The 20,578-nt window shown below is 49.6% G+C and overlaps 1 protein-coding gene across 4 annotated transcripts in view; it reads right to left on the bottom strand.

The window, feature by feature from the left end:
- The window catches only part of RUNX2 (RUNX family transcription factor 2), a 358,411-nt gene that overhangs the window by 6,631 nt on the left and 331,202 nt on the right, over positions 1-20,578 (bottom strand). The window lies entirely within an intron of this gene.

The following is a 20,578-nucleotide window of genomic DNA, read 5'->3' as shown; positions in this document are numbered from 1 at the left end:
ACAGGCAGGGCAGATCTTTTACCCCCCCCACTTCAGTGTTTTTTAGGGCTGCATAGTGGCATATGGAAGCTCCCAGGCTAGGGGTCCAGTTGGAGCTGCAGCTGTTGGCCTACACCCCAGCCCACAGCAACATGGGATCCGAGCCAAGGCTGTGACCTACGCCTGCAGCTCAGGCAACACCAGATCCTTATTAACCCACTGAGTGAGGCCAGGGATTAAACTGCATCCTCACAGACACCATGTTTCAAGTTCTTAACCCACTGAACCACAATGGGAACTCCTCTTAACAGGTAATTTTGCCAGAGATAATAGGTCAAGGCCGTGAAAAGAGGGCCCCTCCTGCTATCCTCAGAGGCAGAAGTGTGATAAGAAGAAGGAGGGTCCCTTCCACTCTCCCAGACAAACCAAGTCTGCGGTGGGGTGGGGGGTGGGGTGGGGGGTGGGGTTGGCTGGGGCAGGAGCCAGCACCTCTGACGGAAAATGCCATGGGACCTTGGGCCAGACCCATTCCGCTTTGGGGACTTGGTTTCTTTCCCCAGTCTGTACAGGAAGCTGGGCCCCAGTGTCTCTCTGTGGCCCCACCAGGATCGATCAACCTGCCTTCAAAGATCTTCAGCTTTGGAGTTCCCATTGTGGCTCAGTGGTAATGAACCCAACTAGTATCCATGAGGACTCGAGTTCACTCCCTGGCCTTGATCAGTGAGTTAAGGATCCAGTGTTGCCATGAGCTGTGGTGTAGGTCACAGGTGTGGTTCAGATCCCACGTTGCTGTGGCTGTGGCTGTGGCTGTGGCTGTGGCTGTGGTGTAGGCCGGCAGCTGCAGCTCCAATTGGACCCCTAGCCTGGGAACTTCCGTATGCTGTAGGTATGGCCCCTAAAAGCAAACAAACAAACACAAAACACTTCTGTTTGAAGCATCTGTCCAAGTTCACACTGGCCCCACTCCGAGACTCTACAAGCCTACTATTGTTCGTTTTCTCCTAATCTCAGGAGACCCCAGAGATTAGGAGAAAGTGGGTGGCAGCTCTTGGTCTCTCTCTTTTGGTAACAAAGTTTACCCACCTCAGATCAAAGGATCCACCTCAATGCCAAAGACCTTAGCACCACTGTTTTGGCCCCGCCTTTGGGTAGATGGCCAGTGCTCACCCTGGAAGCAGTTCTGAGTTTTCACTGGAGCCAAGCCTCCAAGGCCTTGCTCCCAATTCTGTCCAGTTCTTGGCTTTCCGCATTGTCAGTTTGGGCGCCTACCTTTAGGCCCTGCCCTTTAGGGGTTCCAAGCCTTTCAGAGGCAGAGCTTGCTCCATGACTTCAGCCTGTTATCTTGGGGAGGGTGACATGATGACAGAGCCAATGAGTAAATAGGCTCCCCCTTGCTTGTGAACATGTGCGCTCTGGCTGCCCGTCAGGGCTGAGCTGTTCCTTCATCTGTGTCTGACCGAGACTCAGAGGCCCAAGGCATCCGGTGACAGCTCGTTCCCCAGTCCTTCCTGACTTCAGTGCCCAGCCACATTCTCACAGGCTCACAGGCCCCAGATGTCCATGTCTGGTCTGTGTGGTTGGAAATTTTGTCTGATGGGCACAGAGAAGTCATTGCTCCTTGGGGACCACTGTTGAGGAAAGCCACCCATGGGTCTGAAAACTCCTCTGATAGAAATTTCATGAGACCTTCTGCTGTTGGCTTTCACAGAACTGCCTCTCCTCCACCGAAACTTGACTTCCTCCCATTTCTATGATGACCCTTTTTCTTTTTTCTTTTTTTTATTTTTAGGGCCGCACCCATGGCATCTGGAAGTTCCCAGGCTAGGGGTCGAATCAGAGCTGCAGCTGCCGGCCTACACCACAGCCACAGCAATGTGGGATCTGAGCCACCTCTGCGACCTATACCACAGCTCATGGCAACACCGGATCCTTAACCCACTGGGCGGCAAGGCCAGGGATCAAATCCGCCTCCTCATGGATACTAGTTGGATTTGTTTCCGCTGCACCACAAGGGGAACTCCTGTGATGACTTTTTTGAAACCAAGAATCGCAGGCACTTCTGAGCACAAAACCCCCCGTGAGTTGAAAAGGATCAAAGAGAAACCCTACAGACTCTTGGCTCTGATGAGAAACATGTTAATGAGCTTCACACAGAGCAGACAAGAGGCCTTTATATCTAACCAATGAATGAAATGAGATAGAGGCAAGCACAGAAAATGTTCTAAGTACAGAAGTTTCCTGAATTTTCACGAGCAGGCCATTCCCCAAGTCATTGTTGAAGGGCAGATTGTGGTTCGGCAGGTGGAGCCTGAGACTGCATTTTTCGCCATCTCCCAGGTGAGGGGATCACACCTTGCACAGCAAAGGTGGGGAGCAAATATATAAGGTGGGCAATACAGCTGAGGGTTCATTTTGTAGAAACGAGAATAAGCAGGGGTAGAGGAGCCCCCCGGAAGAGGAGCCCCCCAGAAGCCTCGGATGACCATGAATTCAGTATCAGTAACAATGTTGACACCTCACCCGGCTATCAGGGAAATAAGGGAGGTGGCCTCTCCTGCTATTAGTTTGACGGTTTCCAGCAAAGCCTTGAACCCCTGGGCAGTGGCTTAGGAAGGGGTGGAGTTTTCTGAAACTGGAAAGCCCTTGACTGTCATTTCACGGAAAACGTCAAAACACATCCAGTCGTCAGGGCTCAATCCACCCTGCCTGGCAAATAAAATTGAGACAGAGCAGCACCTTTTTTTTTTTTAACATGGACATCACCTTCCAGAACTTTCTCCTGGCCATCAGGAAACTTAGGTGCAGGGTCAGTACAGCTGAAATCAGAGCTAAATGATGTATAGGTACTTGCAGCCAAGCGACTGATCATTTGATCCCTGATTTGGGACATAAGCTTTGGACTCGATGACTTCATTTTTATGCAGCTTCCGTGATTGCTATAAAATAGTATCAGGGTCTGGCTGTTACACACACAGCTCTTTGTGGCCGAGGGGGGCTTTCAGGCACAGATGGTGGCATTAATCAGGCTCCTTAATGCCACCCTTCACCCCTCACGTGGTCTCTGACCCTTATCCTCCTTTATTCATCCTCTGAGGATTAGGACCACCTGATATTTTTTATACTGTCATTTTCAGTTCACAAGGATGTAACAGGGACACTGCTTATTTCATTCTCGGCTGTGTCATCAGGGCTTGAACCATGTCTAGCATTAAGTGGATGCTCCAGAAATACTTGCTGAATGAAGGCCACCCGATTACCATCAGTCTGGAAACACAACTCCAGCCACAGTAGGCTGATCCCTCTGCGTGTTGTTTAGTCATTTAGTGCCTCAATTATTTCTAGAGTCCACACAATACTGGGGACATAACTTAAATTTTAAAAAATTATTCCTGTGTATCAGTCGTTCCAAAGGAACTGGGTGGCCCATATTTTATCTGACAACCTTGTAGGAGGCTGACATTTTCCTTCTGTTTTATCAATGAGAAAACTAAAGCCAGGAAGATTAGGTATCTTCACAGAATTTCAGAGTTAGGTGGTATCTTTGGGACCATCTGGATTTGCTGCTTAAGATGGAGGTGGGGGGATGTTCCCGCTGTGCTAAAGCAGGTTAAGGATCCGGTGTGGTCTCTGAGGTGGTTGGGGTGGCTGCAGAGATGCTGGTTCAATCCCCAGCCCAGCACACTGGGTTAAGGATCCAGTGTTGCCGTGGCTGAGGCATGGGTCACAGATGCGGCTCCAATTTGATCCCTGGCCCAGGAACTTCCATATGCCAGGTACCGGCCAAAAAAAACCCTCAAAAGTTATGGAGATGGGACTTTGCTGTTTGTCTACCACAGCTGAGAACAGAGAAAAAGAACAGTTGCCTCTCCTCTGGGCCTCTATGTAGTCATGGAACAAATATGCATGCCTGGTGCTGTGGTAGCCTCTGGAGACACGGCTGTACCAAATGGAATCCCTACCGCTGAAGGAGCAGACAGGGCCATCAGCCCTCCCAGTAGCCCCTCAGTGGGTACCACAGCCCATCTGGTGGATCAGAGCAGGGCAGAGGTCCAAAAGAGCTGCACAGCAGACGTCCACCAGCTATTCAACTGGCCCTGGTTTGCTCATAAAGCTTGAAGCCTCACCCGCCGAAGGTATACTGGAGGCTGGCATGTGAACCGGAGTCACCCATCAGTGAAGTCCAAACTTCCCATCACTGGTCCTCCTTCCGTTCCCCATTGCCACCCCTACCTCCCTCATACACACAACCCTTCGGGGAGAGGCTACTTCTTGAGGCCAGGACGATGAGGTTTAAGGAAATGCCTTGATTCTGGTGCCTATTACCATCTTGCAAACATCTTTGCAAAAGTCAGTTTTGAAAAAAAAAAAAAAACAGAAATGTTCATTCTCTCTAGAGAGAAAAGAATTGCCAGTTAAAATAATGAGGAATTACGAATTGAATTATGAATCATGAATTGCTTTTTTTTTTTTTTTTTTTAGGGCCGTACTTATGGGATATGGACGTTCCCAGGCTAGAGGTTAAATCGGAGCTGCAGCTGCCAGCCTATGCCACAGCCATGGCAACACCAAATCTGAGCAGCTGCCAGCCTATGCCACAGCCATGGCAACACCAAATCTGCGGCAATGCCAGAGCCTTAGCCCACTGAATGAGGCAAGAGGTGGAACCCGCATCCTCATAGATACCAGTCAGTTTGTAACCTGCTGAGGCACAGTGAGAACTCCGTGAATTGCTATTTTTCGCTTGTAAAATGTTCAAAAAGTCTTCTCATGCTAATACGCATCCCTAGCAAGATAGCTGGGAGAGAGGCATCTGCTTACACTGTTTGTAGTAGGGTAGAGCAGTACAGCCTTCCAGAAAACAATTCAGAAACGTGTGCCACACTCAGTAGTGAGAAAAGGAAATAGTCAAATCATGTCACGTGGATGCGTCCAACTGCTTATAGGAAAAAATATGTAAAATCAAGGTTGGGAGAAAATACCATGAAGACTTTAGGCTGTGATGGGCGTATCATTTTCTGAATTTCCAAAGATGTCTGCAGTGACCACTCATGGACATGCCTCGTCACTGACCTTTAGCAGAAAGTGACTGCTTCTACCAAGGCTATAGGTCAAGATTTTTGGAGTACTTTCCATTCAGTCTTACTGCTGAGTCAGGCTGAGTCATTTCTTGGCTGGCAACTATGCACCTTGAAAGGCTGACCTTTTTTACCTTGTTTTATACCCACTTGGCATTCCCCATCACCACCACTTAGACCCACCAGCCTGCTGGCTTAGGCTTTCTCTATAGGATGCCTGCAAAAGAGGTGACCTCTGCAGGTGACCAATGGCAACCTGAGATTCCTTTGCGAATAAACCCTTTAGACCATCTGCTAAAACTTGCTCCTCTCCACTGCTTTCTCAGTAAGTGACCTTCCCTTTGTTTAACCAGACACCCAGGACTAACCTTTGACCCGTCTCTTTCCCTCGGCAGCCCCCCCCCATCCAATCATGCTGCAGAGGTTGTAGACTCTTCCTCTAAACTATATCCAGAATCTGATCAATTTCCCTGGCCCCAGACCAGCTATGGGTGGTTGAGCTGAGCACAGAAGAGAGGTCTCTTGAGTTCTAGGTCAGTGTTTCCTCCTCCACACCCAAAAGCTTACTCGATTTGAATGAATCATCTAGAACTCTACCCCAGTTCTATTGCGTCTCCCCAGCCCTCCAGGCCACCCTCCACCATTTACCCAGGAAAATTCTTTGCTAAGTCCTAGCCTCTTTTTTATATTAGATAACAGCTAGGTTTCTTCCTTAATTCATTCAACAACTGTTTACTGAGCACCTACAGTATGCCCTGCAGAATGTTCCACTGTGTATAAAGCCAGACCTAAACCCTGACCTCATTGTGGGGGCAGAAAATAATCCAATACTTGCAGAAACAAATGCATAATTGCAGCCATGATACCATCTACATGCTATAAAGCATCTAAAATAAAAGGGTTTGACCTAATCAAGGAAGATTCCCTGAGGAAATGCTGCTGGAGCAGAGTTCTGAAGGATGAATCCTTAAGTAGGAAGAGGAGATTGATGTTGATGCAAGAACCGGAGCCCAAGGCAGGAGGGGGTGTTCCAAATATGTGAAACTCCCAGAGAAAGCCAGTTTGCCTGCAGTGGAGAGGGCCAGGGGATGGAAGTACGAGGTGAGATAAAGCAGAAGAAGGAGAAGAAGGGCGTAGGGCTCAGGAGATGCAGTGTATGATAAACACTGCCAGTGTTGCCCAATATCCATTCTCTTCTTCCTCCTCTTCAGCTGGTCCATGACTACTTAGCATAAAGATTATATTTCCTAGCATCTCTTCCAACAAACTCCAGCCATGTCACAAAAATGTCAGGAGAGGTGCTATGTACAATTCTTCATTCCTGTGCCTGGGTTTCTTAGAGGACCATTGGCTAAAACTGCCCACCTTGGCCAGGCATGATAATAGCTCATAGCATGAGTTGTCTCCCAACGGGAAGCCCTGATCAGGAACACCGGCCTGAAGACTAACCAAGAGAATTTGGGAGCGGCCCGTAGGAGGGAGGAGGCAACTGACCTCCCAGGATCCTTGGCGCTGGAATCCATCTTGACTGAAAGATGCTTACGTGCCACCAAGAAGGACCCTAGGCCAGACCAAGTATGGGCGGAGCAAGACAAGTGGCCAGAGACAACCTGGAAGTTAACCCCATTCCAACAAAACCCGAGACTGCGAGCCACATGGCAGAGCAGTTCTCCTGGGTTCCCTTACCCTGCTATTCTCTGCCCCAGGAGCCCGTTCCCAATAAAGTCTCTTGCTTTGTTGGCACATATGTCTCCTCAGTTCATTTCCAAGTGTTAGAGAAGAGCCCATCCTGCAATAGGTTTTGGTTGCAATTGCCGGTGCTCAAGCGGCCCTCTTGGACCAGGAGGTAACAATCATATATTAAGGATAATAGGGCAGAGTCTGAGTCTCTGATAATTTTGAGGAAGTTCTGTGCCAATCCTAGCTGGTTCAACTGCAGCCTTTTTGTACAATAAAATCTTACCTATTCTAACCCCTGTGAAATTTGCTTTTCTCTCACTCACAGCCAAATGAAATCCTGAAACACATGGCCTTGTTGAGCTTGTTAAGGAGTTTTGCCATCACCCTAAGTGCAATGGAAAGCTTTGGGAAAATTTTAAACATAAGGGAGGATGTGTGTGTGTGTGTGTGTGTGTGCACGCGCGCGCGCGAGCGAGCATGTGCATATTGTGATATGATCAGTTTTGTATTTCGAAAATTCCCCTGGCTGTCCTGGGAGGGGATTAGACTAAGTAAGAGCAGAGACATGAGTTAGGAGGCTGCCACTGCAGGTGAGAAGTTACAGACTGACAGTGGCTTTTGCTAGACTGGCAGTTAGAGATGCAAAGAAGTAGAAAGATGTTTCTGTTGGCAGGGATGCAGGAGGTGGGAGCCGGGGGGTAGGGGAGGGAGGCATCAGAGAAATGGGTACCCTCCTGGCTGCTGCTTCAGTGCAGGCTTCCAGAAATTCTGGCTCCAGAGGGGAACTTTCCCTCTCTTGTTCTCGGGAGTCTGGGTGGCCCCTTCCAGCCCACACCCAGCCCTCCAGCACAGTTCAGCTCTGACACACCTCACTAGAAGGCAGCCCGTGGGAACATTTTCCCAGGAGTCTGGAGGGAGGACAAATGGCGTAGCTGCGGGCAGGGAGCCAGAGAAGCAAAAGTCTGTGGGAAGAGGATGAAACCTGTCTGGGGGAGAAGCAGCATCTCTCAGCACTGCAGCCGGGCCCTGGCCTTTGATGGTTCAGACTTGGCTGGGCTGCTGCCTGCTCTTTTCAAGACCCCCCGGGCGCTCAAAAGGGAGGGCGTGTGTCTGATGAACTCAACCCAATAATATTCGCTCCTTTTATTTTCCAGAAACGTCATGAGACCCACAGGGCAATCTTCTGGCTTTAAGACCTGGTGAGTCACGCCTACAAATACCTCTGACTCGATGTGATCATAACTTCTCACCAGGCATCTCCCAGGAAGGCAGCTCAGCAGGAGAGCTGGAGCGGGAATAGGGACAGCCCAGTCTGGGGGGTGGGGGGTGGGGAAGTCTGGTGTCTCTGGAGTGGGGAGAAGGGCCAGCCGCAGTGCAGACAGAACCCCGGACTCGACACTGACCATGCTCCCGATAAGAGCCAACATTGATTGACCTATTGCTGTCTCGAAGCCACGTGCTAAAGACTCTCTTCTAATCTTCATGGAAGACCATGGCCATGAGGTGGATTCAGGTCTTAATCCCATTTTACTGTGGAGGAAACTGAGGCTCTGCTGTGTTAGGGACCTTGCTCACCGTCACAGATGTGAATCCAGGCAACTGATCCCAAAGGCTATTGAGTGTGAAAGAAGGCATGCGCTTCGTGGGATTTGCAGAGTTGAGATGAAGGCTGACACCTGTGGAGGGTCTGCTACCCTTTAGGCCACTGATTTGTCCCTTGACTGCTGTTTTTTGGTTTTTTTTTTTTTTTTTTTTTTTTTGCTCTTTAGGGCTGCACCCGCGGCATATGGAAGTTCCCAAGCTAGGGGTCGAATCAGAGCTGCAGCTGCCAGCTTACACCACAGCCACAGCAACACCAGATCTGAACCATATCTGCAACCTACATTTTAGCTCATGGCAACACCAGATCCCCAACCCACTGAGTGAGGCCAGGGATCGAACCCGCATCCTCATGAACACTAGTCAGATTCGTTTCTGCCGTTCCACAATGGGAACTCCTTGACTGTATATTAAAATCACCCAGGGAGCTGGCTAAACACGATTGATGCCCCAACCAATTAAATCAGGATCTCTTGGGATGGAGCCCAGACATCCTATGTTAAAAACACCCCCTTTTATAATACGACACTAATACACTGCTAGGGTTATTGGACAAAAGCCATTATCATACGTTTTCCTATGTAACCTCAGTCGTGACCTTCTCATTTGCAAATGGAGAAACAGAGGCTCACAGACAAAGCCCATAGCTGCCAAGACCCACATCCAGGTCGGTACCTGGCTGACTCCCCCATGCCATTCGTGCTGATTCCATCCATCTTCTCTTATATCTGGGCCTCTTCCATTCCGAAAGTGTGTGAACTTAGTTAATTAGTTAGTTGGTTTTTATCTTTTTTAAAGACCGTACCCTAGGCATATGGAAGTTCCCAGACTAGGGGGCAAATTGGAGCTACAGCTGCCGGCCTACACCACAGCCACAGCAACACCAAGTCCAAGCTGCATCTGCAGCCTACACTGCAGCTCACAGCAACGCCAGATCCTCAACCTGCTGAGTGCAGCCAGGGATCGAACCTGCATCCTTATGGATGCTAATCAGGTTCGTTACAGCTGAACCACAATGGGAACTCCTAAAATTTTGAAATTGAAACTTCTGCAACTTGCGTGGTTTTTGTTCAGGTGCAAGTACTTTTTAGGCCAGCTGCTGGAGAGGAATCGCGCAGTCTGCAGCCACTGAGTAGAACGGGCTGGTCCAGGGGCTTCTGAAAGCCACGGCCTTGGCTTCATCAGGCTCAGCTACAGCCAATGGACCAGGCCTCTGAAGAGATGCTCAATAGCCTTGGCCAGGATGTGCCCATGGACTCTCCCAGGAGAGCATTGCCCATCCATTGGAGTCCCCAGCCTCTGAGGGTCCACCCTCTGGGGATCAGAAGACCCAGTCCTGGGGAAACCCTTGGTCTCTGTTTCCCAATAGCATTAGTAACTTCTCAAAGGTGCCATGGGAAAAGTCATCACCCTTTCATTTCTGTGTGATTTATCCAGCTACTATTTCCTAGTGGCCAAGGGTTGAGCTAACAAAACGGGTGTTCACCCTCAATCAGATTAGTAAAAATGTAGCTGGGAAGGCAGAAAGATAGCCACAGAGACTGATCTGAGCAGCCAAAGGTTGCCTTTAAAGAGGGGAGAAAAAGAAGTAACAGCAGGTATTTATCTGTATGGAAGCATTATTCACAATAGGCAAAAGGTGGACCAGCCCACAGGCCCATGGATGGATGGGTGAATAAACTGTGACAGCTATATAATGGAACATTACTCAGCCTTCAAAGGGAAGGAAATTTTGACACAAGCTCCATGGTTAAACCTTGAAGACCTTAACGCTGAGTGAAATAAGCCAGTCGCAAAAGTCGATGATCTCTCTTGCGTGAGGTTCCTGGGGTAGTTGAAGTCATAGAGACAGAAAGGGGGATGGGGGCTGCCGGGGGCAGAGGGAAGAGTCAGTGTTTAAGTCTGGGATGCATCTTCCAGTTGGGGGAGATGAGGGTGTCCTGGAGACGGATGATGGTGAGGAAGGCACTTCATGCCACAGAACTGCACACTTAATCACGGTGAAGATGGTCCATATAGGCTGTGTGTATTTTACCACAATAAAAAAGACAGATGGGGGTAAGCGTGACACCTGAAATTACACTTTTATCCACATGGCTTGAAGGAAAGTCAATGTATGATATTTCTGGGACTCCTTGTAAAATAGGAATAAGAAAAACTGATCAAATAAATTCCTGTTGAGAACAGTGTCGATCAGACACCCCAAAGAGTCCCCTAAGAAGGAGGACCCCTTGGCCAGTCCTGGCCCTAGACATTACTGCTGCACCAAAGACCATTCCACTGTCAATCTCCAGGGTGAAACGTTCTAAAATAGCTTTGTTGAGACTGGGGACATAGGTTAGAAAAAAAGTAAAGTCTAGAGTCTGACACTTTAAGACCCACTTTTAGACTCATACTGCTTTTGTCAGCAATGTGATGTCAACCCTCCAAGCGGTTCACAGGCAAGCTGCTGGCTCCTCAGGGTCCCCTCTTTCTCACTAGTGCCACTGGCCACATAAAAAGGGGGGATTGCTTCAGTTTAAGAGCCTCAGGGTCCTCAGCCAGGCCACTAGCCACCCCACCCCTTCCTCGTTCACTCTGCCCCAACTATACCTTGAAGGTGTCAGACATGTGACAACCTCAGGGCCTTTGCACTTGCTGTTCTGCCTGGCATGTCCTTCCCTCGCATATTTGCACGGCTCACTCTGTCACCACTTTCAGCCCTTGCTCAAAGTCACCTTCTCAAGAGGGCTTTTCGAGTCACCCTAGTGGAAAGGACTACCCCGGTTCCCCGCTCCCCAATCAGCTTTCTGCCCCCTTTATCCTGTCCAGAAGACACTGTCATTGTCCCACTCATATGCTAGGGCTCATTCCAGGTGGAGGGAGTTATATAAGGCTTGGGGGTTGTGGCCTGAAAGACAGTTTAAAACTCCAGATGGAATGTAAGGTGCACGGGACTGGGAGATTTGCAAGAAATGACTTACAAGGTATCAAGGACAGGGAGGTGGGTGCTTGGAAGCTAAGGAATTTGAACTTGAGCAGGCAAAGGGGAGCCACTGAAGGGTTTTAAGCAGGAAAGTGATAGATTGGATTTGCATTTTTAAGAGATTTCTCTGGCAGCCAATAGTCCTTGTAGAGGCTGAAACAGAGAGAGCGAGGCTAGAGGCAGGAAGACTGAATGTACAAGTCACATCTTGGCCATTTGAGGAGCTAAAATGATATTCCAGCAGAAAAAGGCACCAGCGTGAAATCCAGCCAACCAATATTAGAAGCAATTTTTTTCTTCTAGGAATAGATTGAATTTCAGCAGAAAGAAACTTTCCTGCCACCCTTTACGGACAATCTGGTGAAGGCTGGCTCCTGCCCTGCTTCAAGTTGGACACCCTGGGTCTTTCATGCATCACCATTGACTAAAAGCAAGCGTGGGTTTTATGGGATTGTTTGTTAAGCCCCGAGCCAAGCTTTGCTACTCCCTCAGGCAGGGTTGCTCTGCCAGTTTCTAAATTGGCTGTTTTTTACATATAGGGTGTGAGGGATGTCTCTATTTGTCTTTAGGAGCATGCTCGTTTGAAAGGAGACATCTGTGACTATATATAATATCTTTATGTGAGTTTTTTTCTTTTTAGGGCCACACCCGCAGCATATGGAAATACCCAGGCTAGGGGTCAAATCAGAGCCACCACCAGCGGTCTACACCACAGCCACAGCAACGCGGGATCCCAGGTGCATCTGCAACCTAAACTGCAGCTCAAGGCAACACCAGATCCTTTAACCCATTCATCAAGCCAGGGATCGAACCTGCATCCTTATGGATACTAGTCAGATTCCTAACCCACTGAGCCACAACGGGAACTCCCTTTATGTGATTTTTTTTGTTTTTTTGACACAATGTTTATACATGTATATCTTTTGGCAGGAATCTGTTTGCAGTGTACAATAAAGGAAAGACAGAATAAAAAAGCCATTCCCCCACCATAACCAATTTTGGCTCACAAAGAAAAATTCAAAATAGCTTGTGCTCCCTAGCAATGCCTCCAGGGTTGAACAATTTCCAAATCCACCCTTTTAATCCTTTCTCCTGGAAGGGCACTCACCTTTGAACTTTATTTTTTAAAACTATCTTTAAAAAATTACAGTAACCGGCACAGACCAGACCCTGTTGCAGCCCAGGCTCCCTGCCCACCTCACCCCCTCAATAAGAGAGCTCACCCAAGGGGCCATCTCGCTTGTAAAAAAAAAAAAAAAAAAAAAACTGGCTGCTTGATGAACCTGATGGAAAGAGCCAGGCTGTAAAAGACAGCATTGGGGCTTTAACAAGGCCAGGAGTTCAGAGTGGAGCCAGCTGGGTAGTCTGAACCAACCCAAAGGTTTTAGAACCCAGGGTCCCACAGAGCTGGGACGCCACCAAGAATGTGAAGAGGGAGGGACAGTCTGGCCGGGGGCTGGGGATCACTGGAGCCCCCGCACTGCCAGCTCCCAGATGCAAATCCACAGGAGGAGCGAGAGGCCAGGACAGCTGTGCCTGGCACCTGGGGGCCCTGGGTCCTGTTCACACGACCAGGCTCCAAGACCCCCTGGGGTGGGGCAGGTGGACACACATGTGTCCCCTCACCAGCTCAGCTGGACCAGCATCTCAGGGAAGAAGACCCCCAACCCCCCTGGCTTGCGTTTGTGACAATGCCAAGCTGTTTACCCATGGGGAACAAGGAAGCAGAGGGGCACCCCATCTGGGAAGGAGGGTGGGGCGATGGCCCTATTTCCCAAGGCCAGAAGCAGCAAGGGTCTGACCAGAGTGTTCCCTGAGTCAGCAGCCCAGCGGACGAGAGGGCTCAGCATCCCTCCGGACCCTCCACTGACCTCTGATCAAAGTGGCAATGCCAGCTTTGGACATGCTTGTTAAACATCTAGGAGACAGATGACCCTGTCGTTCTCAGCATTCCGCACCCCCCTAGAAGGACCCTCATTCTGCACATCTGATGCCTCTGGCATCTGTTGCCACCTATAACACAATCCCACCCCCTCCCCTGCCCCCGAACTTCGAAGCAAAGGTCCGAAGAGATGGCTCTCCGAGTTCCCTTCCTGCCCCATCCTTTCTCTCAAAAATTCCTTGGATGTCAGACCTCCCAGCAGTGCCGCTGTGTCTCTCCCGGGGAAAACTTTTCTAATTTGAGTCGGAGCTTTCCCTTTTCTTCCTGTCATGCCATCCCTCCTAATGATAAGCCTTTGTGCCAGGTCCAATTATACACAAAGCTCAAAGGAGCAGCCCCAACTTTAAACTTGGCCCTAGCCATTGGAAGGGGACGTCTCGGGCATCTTGCTTAGCCCAGAAGGAAAGACATTGTTCTCCAAGGGGAAACAAAGCCAAGGAGAGAGGGAAACGCTCTTGCAAAAATAAAAGTCAAGAATGAAGCCACAGACCACGCTGGCCGCCCCAGGACACTGGAGCCCAAGGACGATACTGCATCTGTGAGGACTCTGCCCTGCCCCCAGCATGCAGAAGCAGCAGAAAGGCTCTGATTTTTCCTTTTTTAAACACTTCCCTGACCCTACCTACGCTCTCCCTGCAGGGTCAGCAGAGGGTGAGATGAGAGCATTCGCCGGGAATTTCCTGACTTCTGCGAATTTTTCTCAAGATCTGGCCATGAGTCAACGGGAGGCACTGTGACACATGGTATGACTTGCAGTGCCCCCCCGCTCCCTTCTGGAACACCCTGAAAAGCATCTCTCGGTTGAGTAACTGAGGACGAAAATTCATAAGCCTCCCCCGCCCATCCCCCAACTTACCCTGCCTATTGCCCCACACTTAGAGGAGATGAGGATGTATATTGAATCAGGATATTCATATTTTCTAGAAGTACAGAGAGTGCCTTTCACTGCTTTTGCAGAATTAAGCTCTCTTGTATGATGTCTGTTGGTCTTTATGTTTGGGATGTTTAAAGAACGGGGCAGGGGAGGGGGCGATGAGAAGAGGCGGGGAGGAGAAAGAAGATCACTGCTCAGGTTTCCACTGTCCTGAGAAGAACTGGGGGCCTAGACCATGCCGTGAAAGGACCAAGTGAGCTGGATCAGGTTGGCGGGTGGATGCATCTGTTCAATGTTACTGATGTTGACAATAAATCTGAAATAACCAAGCAAAGCCGAGTGATTATGATTTCACATGTGAATTATCTGACTGCCAGGACTGGGACTTTGCTAGCAGAGACCAATGACGACCAGTCTCTGCTACTGATGGTTTATAATTCCTCTCAGAGTTGGGAGAGAAAGGCTTGGATCAATAACATCTTTCAACAGATTTTACAATTAAAATGAAGAGCATACACCCAGCCACGAAAAAGAATGAAATTGTGCTGTCTGCAGCAACATGGATGGAGCGATAGTGATATTATGCTAAGTGAAATGTCAGACAGAGAAAGACAAATACTGTATGAGAGCACTTGTATGTGGAATCTACAAATAACATAAGCCAGTAAATATACCCAAAAGAATCAGACTCACAGTTACAAAGAACGAACCAGTGGTTACGAGTGAGAAAAAGAAAGATGGGGTAGGGACAACTTAGGAGCTGAGGATTAAGAGATGCAAACTACCGTGGGAAAAAATAGATAAGCGATAAGGACATAGCGGACAGCACAGGGAATTACTGCCATTATTTTGTCCTAACTTTTAATGGAGGATGATCTGTCAAAATACTGAATCACTCTGCTGCACACCTGAAACTAATATAATATTTCAAATCACCTATACTTCATTACTTAATTTAATTGCTTTAATTAATTTATTAATTTAATCCCGTTAATGAATGGGAGTGCTGAAACTGCTAAGCGTTTGTGGAGCCTGGCCTCACGTTTCGCACATGTGGCAGCTTTTTGCAAACTCTGGTGTGCCAGGTGAACGGCAAGGAATTACCATCCTTGGGGTGCATTAACACCCCTTCTGTGGGACCAAAAAAAATGTCGCCTTTTATCAATAGAGCAGAGAATTTCTAAAGGTCCTGGTGAGATTTGGGGGCCAGTGTCTCCAGGCTTCTCTTTCAAATGCAGAACACTCAGGGTAGATACCCAGGGAGTCATGGAGGAAAATGAGGCCCTTTGTGGCTTGAAGTCACATCCCCTCTCCTTAGACCCCCAGAAAGGACCTGAGGGTCCTGGGTTGTAGAAAGTCGAACTTGAGAAGGAAAATCCCAACCGGAAGCAAAAGCTCTCAGAGCTCCTACCCCTCTGCTCTGAGGTAAACCGGAGACAAAATATTTCAAGCAAGGTGAAGAAGGTCATTTTCCTCTTCTCCGTCTCCCTTTCTTCTCCTTCCCCCACTCCGTCTGCCCTTCCCTTCTCCTCATCGCATCATCATCCAAAGAGACAACCCTTCAGTTGTCTTCTGCTGGAAAAAAAACGTTCTTCTGCATTGCTGCCTTTTCACGGTCAAGGCAAAGCAAGAGAATTAAATGAAGCTGTTGTGTACAAAGGAACTGAATCTTAATGAACTCTGATTTTTAAATTTTCAAGAAATGTATTGTATATTATATAGTTTACACTTTTATTTTAAATTTTTATCTTAAAATATATATCTATTTTTCTAACTAATAGAAACTTTCCTTTTCCTAGCTGACTATTTACCAACTTTTGTATGCTGTGCTTGTGGAGATGTGGGCCCAGGGAGGTTGGGGGCGGGGGGGCTCTGTGGGAGCCGGGATTTCTCTGAGCCCAGGGAAAGCTTCTCTTACTGGCTGGCCCTGGAAGCACTGTCCTTCAAACTCTCCATGCTGTGGGGCCCCTAGACCCGAAATGAGCAAACCCCTCTTCCCTCCCATGGGCAGACGATGAGGTTGAATCCTTGCAAATTTGTAAAGGGTTTTAAGGTCCTTGGATTAAAGACAGTATGTGAGAGAAGAAAGTCCGATCCCAGAGTGGAATTCCAGCCGGCTGTGTCCCGCTCTGCTCCTCTGCTCCCCCCCAACCCCCGCCTTCTCCCCCCCACCCCCGCACCTTGTGTCTTACAAGACTTGGAACAAGGACGATGAGCTATGAGAGCTTCAGAAAACCTTTAAGTCATTTCTTGGCCTGCTCTCCTTTACCTTTTAATAAATTCTGTTTCTATTCCTGCTTTTTTTCTTCTTCATGCAGCCAAAACCTTTCCCCTGCTGATGTGGATTAGCCAGCTGGTTGGAGATGGGCTCCCTCCCACGTCGCTGTGTCCGGATCCTGCCCCTACCCCACCCCCATCTCTCCTGCCCCCCCATTTCTCCTTTGCCTGTGCTCCCCATGGCACCCCCTGTTTTGAACACGCCATACGTTTTAATAACGTCACACTCATTCGAATCTGACCCCATGGCTGTAAAATTTGCTCTGTCTCTCGGACCGGCTCTCACTCAATCCAAGCCTGGTGCCTTCTCAGGGGTGTGGGCTACTGGGCGGTGACAGAGCAGGGCCCTGCTGTCCCCAGGGAGGCTCTTCCCCACTCAAGGCCTCCTTACATCAGTGTCCCATGTGGAATGTGGGAAAACACCCAGACAGCTGCTGGGGCAGCCGTGAGACAGTGGCCAAGAATGCCCCTTGGCCTGGCCACAGCTGTGTCCCTCAGCAGGTGCTGCCTGGCCACCAGGCATGCCTCCATGTGTCACATCCTCCTCCGGGCACAGAAACATCCCCGATCAGGGACACAAACGTGGCCTCTCTTTCCTCCCCCTGCCAGTCCTGAGGCCACAGACAGTCGACAGGTGACCAAAAGCACCCAGAATCACGTTTCCTCTGCCCTCTGCCCTCAGCGTGAGACTCACTGGGTAAACACAAGCAGTTCCTCAAACAAGAGACATCTCCCCAGCCTCGCTGCAAGGAAGGAGGTGTTTCTAGAGAAGATGAGGCTGGGCCTGCTCGGGCTGGCTCTGAGCCGGGCCCTGGACGGGCCACCACCCACACCACCTGAGCTTGGGGACAGGGCAGAACCAGGCACTTTCCTCCTGCCCCTGGGCCCCCTTTGTCACCCCTTTTGGCCTTTCTCTCCTTCACCTGCCCTTCCTCACCTCCACCAAAGTTGACTCTCTCCTGTTCTGCTGGGCTCTATTTCCACTCCAGTCTGCCCCAGCTTCTCACCTCCCAGCAGCCCACCCTCTTCTCAGGGAGAGTTAGTGATGTGTGTGTGTGTGTGTGTGTGTGTGTGTGTGTGTGTGTGTGTGTGTGTGTTGCCTCCCCAACAAGTCAAGAGCAGGGAGTATGCTATCTACAGTCATCCGGCACCCCTCCAAAAGAAATGAAAAACCTAATCAGAAAAGCATCACATGTTAAATCCTGAGGGTTGAGGACATGCTAGCCAGGACAAGAGAGAAGGAGGGCAGGAAAGCTAAGGAAAGGAGAAAGGGCAGGAGGGGAGGAGAGGGGAAAGATGGAAGAGAAGGGGGAAAGGAAGGGAAGCGGGGAGGGAAGGGAAGGAGGGAAAGGGAAGAGAAGGGAAGGAGGGGAAGGGAAGGAAAAGAAAAAGAAAAAGGGACGAACATCTCACCACCAAATCTTTAAAAGGAAAGGAAACAAAAGAAAAAGAAAAAAGGAGAATCATCTCACCCTAAAATGTTTAAAAGGAAAAGAAAGGAAAAGAGAAAGAGAGGAACCTCTCCCCACAAACCATTTAAAAATGAATGGCATTTGTAGCAACACAGATGCACCTAGAAAGTATCATGCCAAGTGAAGTCAGTCAGACAGTGAGACACCAACATCACATGCTACCACTGACATGTGGAATCTGAAAAAAGGACACAATGAACTTCTTTGCAGAACAGATACTGACTCACAGACTTTGAAAAACTTAAGGTTTCCAAAGGAGACAGTTTGGGGGGTGGGGGATGGGCTGGGGGTTTGAGATGGAAATGCTATAAAACTGAGTTGTGATGATCGCTGTACCACTATAAAAGTAAAAAAATTCATTGAGTAATTAAAAAAAAAAAAAAATGAACTTTCTCTTCCCCAGCAGAGGGATGCGAGCAGGGAAGGAAGGCCAGGAAAGGGAGCACACACAAGTAAACATAAATACAGCTATTTTAGGGCTCGGTGGGGAATGGACGCTGGTGGTCTTCCGCTTCTTCCTGGTGGGTCGGCGCTCACCCCAGGGAGGAACACTGGGCCGTCCCAGCCCTGGTCCTGCGGCCCGACGGGGCGGCCAGCATGGAACCGCAGGGCGGCCACATGGGCGGCGGCTCGGCTGCACCTCGGGCAGGTCCGGCCGTAGGTGTGAGCAGCACTTTGATATCTGGCCGCAGAAAGGCAGGTTCTCAAAGCCCCTATTCATGGACCCTCCAGGCAGGAGCGGCAAACAGAGAAAAAAAGTTGTTTCCCCGCTGGCCTAGAAAGGTGGGTTCCTGTTTATTAATGGAAGACCACATAAAGAATGCAGGGTTACAAATGTTCTTTCTGAGGCGCACAGAAGCTGGTGGCTGGATGCAAAAAAAAAAAAAAAAAAATTTTAATTCCGTCCGGTGATGACCTGGACAAAAAGCTGCCGCCACGGCCCCATGTGGGTTTTGGAAGGAAAATTCTACAAAAGGATGGGGGGTCAATTTCCATCGTTAAGGGCGATGTGCTTTCCATGGGCTGCTGGAAAGAGGCCTCCTTCTAGAAGCTCTTGGGTGGTGGGGTCAGCTGCCACCCTGCACCCCCTTTCTTCCTGCTAGCACCCCTTTGGTCTTCCTTCTGAACGTGTAGCAATGAAAAACGCCCAAAAGGGATTTTTTTTTTTTTTTAAAGGTCATTAGCAATTAGTTCCCTGTGGATGCGGAGTCGGGGGGAGTCGAAAAGAGGCCCCTTTGGAAGAAGTTCAGAGAAATTTATTTACCAGGAGGCCAGGCTGGCCCAGACCAGGAGGGCCCCGCCCGCCCTCCAAGACCAGGCTGCACTTCCCACCTACAGCAGGGACCGTGGAAAAGGAATTAAAGGAGCAAACTGGAGATAAGACGGAGGCTCCAGCTCTCCTTTGAAGCTTAATTAAAGCAAACTGATCAGCCTTACACTGGGCGTGCTGCAGACTTCCCACATGGCGGAGATAATCACTAACAGGGAGCGCTGTTATTCCAGGGTAGGGGGCGAAGAGGAAGCTCGGCCAGCCTTCCAGGGCAGTAGAGAAAAATCGGACCGGTGATAATTAAATACAAATCACGCCTGGGGCCAAAGACAAAAAAAAACCTCCTTGCTCTCTCCAGATAAGGGGGAGAGGGACCAGCAGGAGAAAGAGATGCAGGGCCATCTACATTTAATTTATTTCTCCGGCAGATCCTAACTGGTGTCTAGGTGAGGGAGGGAGTATCCAAACAGGCCTGTCATCAGATCTCAAAGGCGACTCAAATTCTTGAGGCGCGTACCCCCATCCAGCTCCCAGACCACCGGCATGTTTGATGATTTCTTTATACTAAAAGTATGTGGCAGGGGAGTTCCTGTCGTGGCGCAGCGGAAACGAATCTGACTAGGAACCAAGAGGTTGCAGGTTCGGTCCCTGGCCTTGCTCGGTGGGTTAAGGATCCAGCATTGCCGTGAGCTGTGGTGTAGGTCGCAGATGCGGCTCGGATCCCACGTTGCTGTGGCTGTGGTGTAGGCCTGAGGCTACAGCTCTGATTAGACCTGGGAAGCTCCATATGCCATGGGTGTGGCCCTAAAAAAAAAGACAAAAAATTAAAAACATAAAAATATGCAGCAGCACTGAAATGGCCCCAGTGAAACTCAACCTAGGGCTTCATCTGCAGCTCTGAGGTGCTCTCCAAGCGTTTGCTGGAGCCGAGGCCCCAAACAGCCCCTGCTCATCTTACGCTAACAGCACAGGAAAATATGTCCTCCTCGCCAAGGCGGCCCATGGCCCTTTGCATGAAGGGAAGGTCTCCGCTCGGGGTGTGACGTGGTTGCTTATGCTGTTGACTTGGCTGCTCTTGTTTTCCATACACAGGGCGGCCTAAGTGGCCTGAGTCAGAGCATCTTGACTCAGAGACCTTTCCCCACCAGCCACGTTGGCCGCAAGCCCTTCCACCCTTCTGCCTGGAGAAGGAGGCCAAGGCCAAGTTCAGGTTGGGGAGCCAGAAGGGAGAGCAGGGCTGTCTGAGACAGCGCCGAAGCCAAGGCTCAGAGGGGTCCATCTGAGAGAGGATGTGGAGGGCGAGCCAGGGGAGGGAAGGGAAGAAGGGCACACCTTCCTCAAGGTGCCCAGGGACACCAGACAGGTGGGCGCCATCACCAGGGAGGCCACTGTTTGCTTCCGGCCACCAAATAAGACTTCACCCTGTTTGTTAAGACCTTGACACA

The sequence above is a fragment of the Sus scrofa genome, chromosome 7 (assembly GCF_054392235.1).
Source record: "Sus scrofa isolate SSC_HxYL_T2T_F1_AM1 chromosome 7, Sscrofa_HxYL_maternal_Yorkshire_Landrace_v2.0, whole genome shotgun sequence".
Classification (NCBI taxonomy): Eukaryota; Metazoa; Chordata; class Mammalia; order Artiodactyla; family Suidae; genus Sus; species Sus scrofa.
This window is presented reverse-complemented; position numbering and strand designations above follow the sequence as displayed.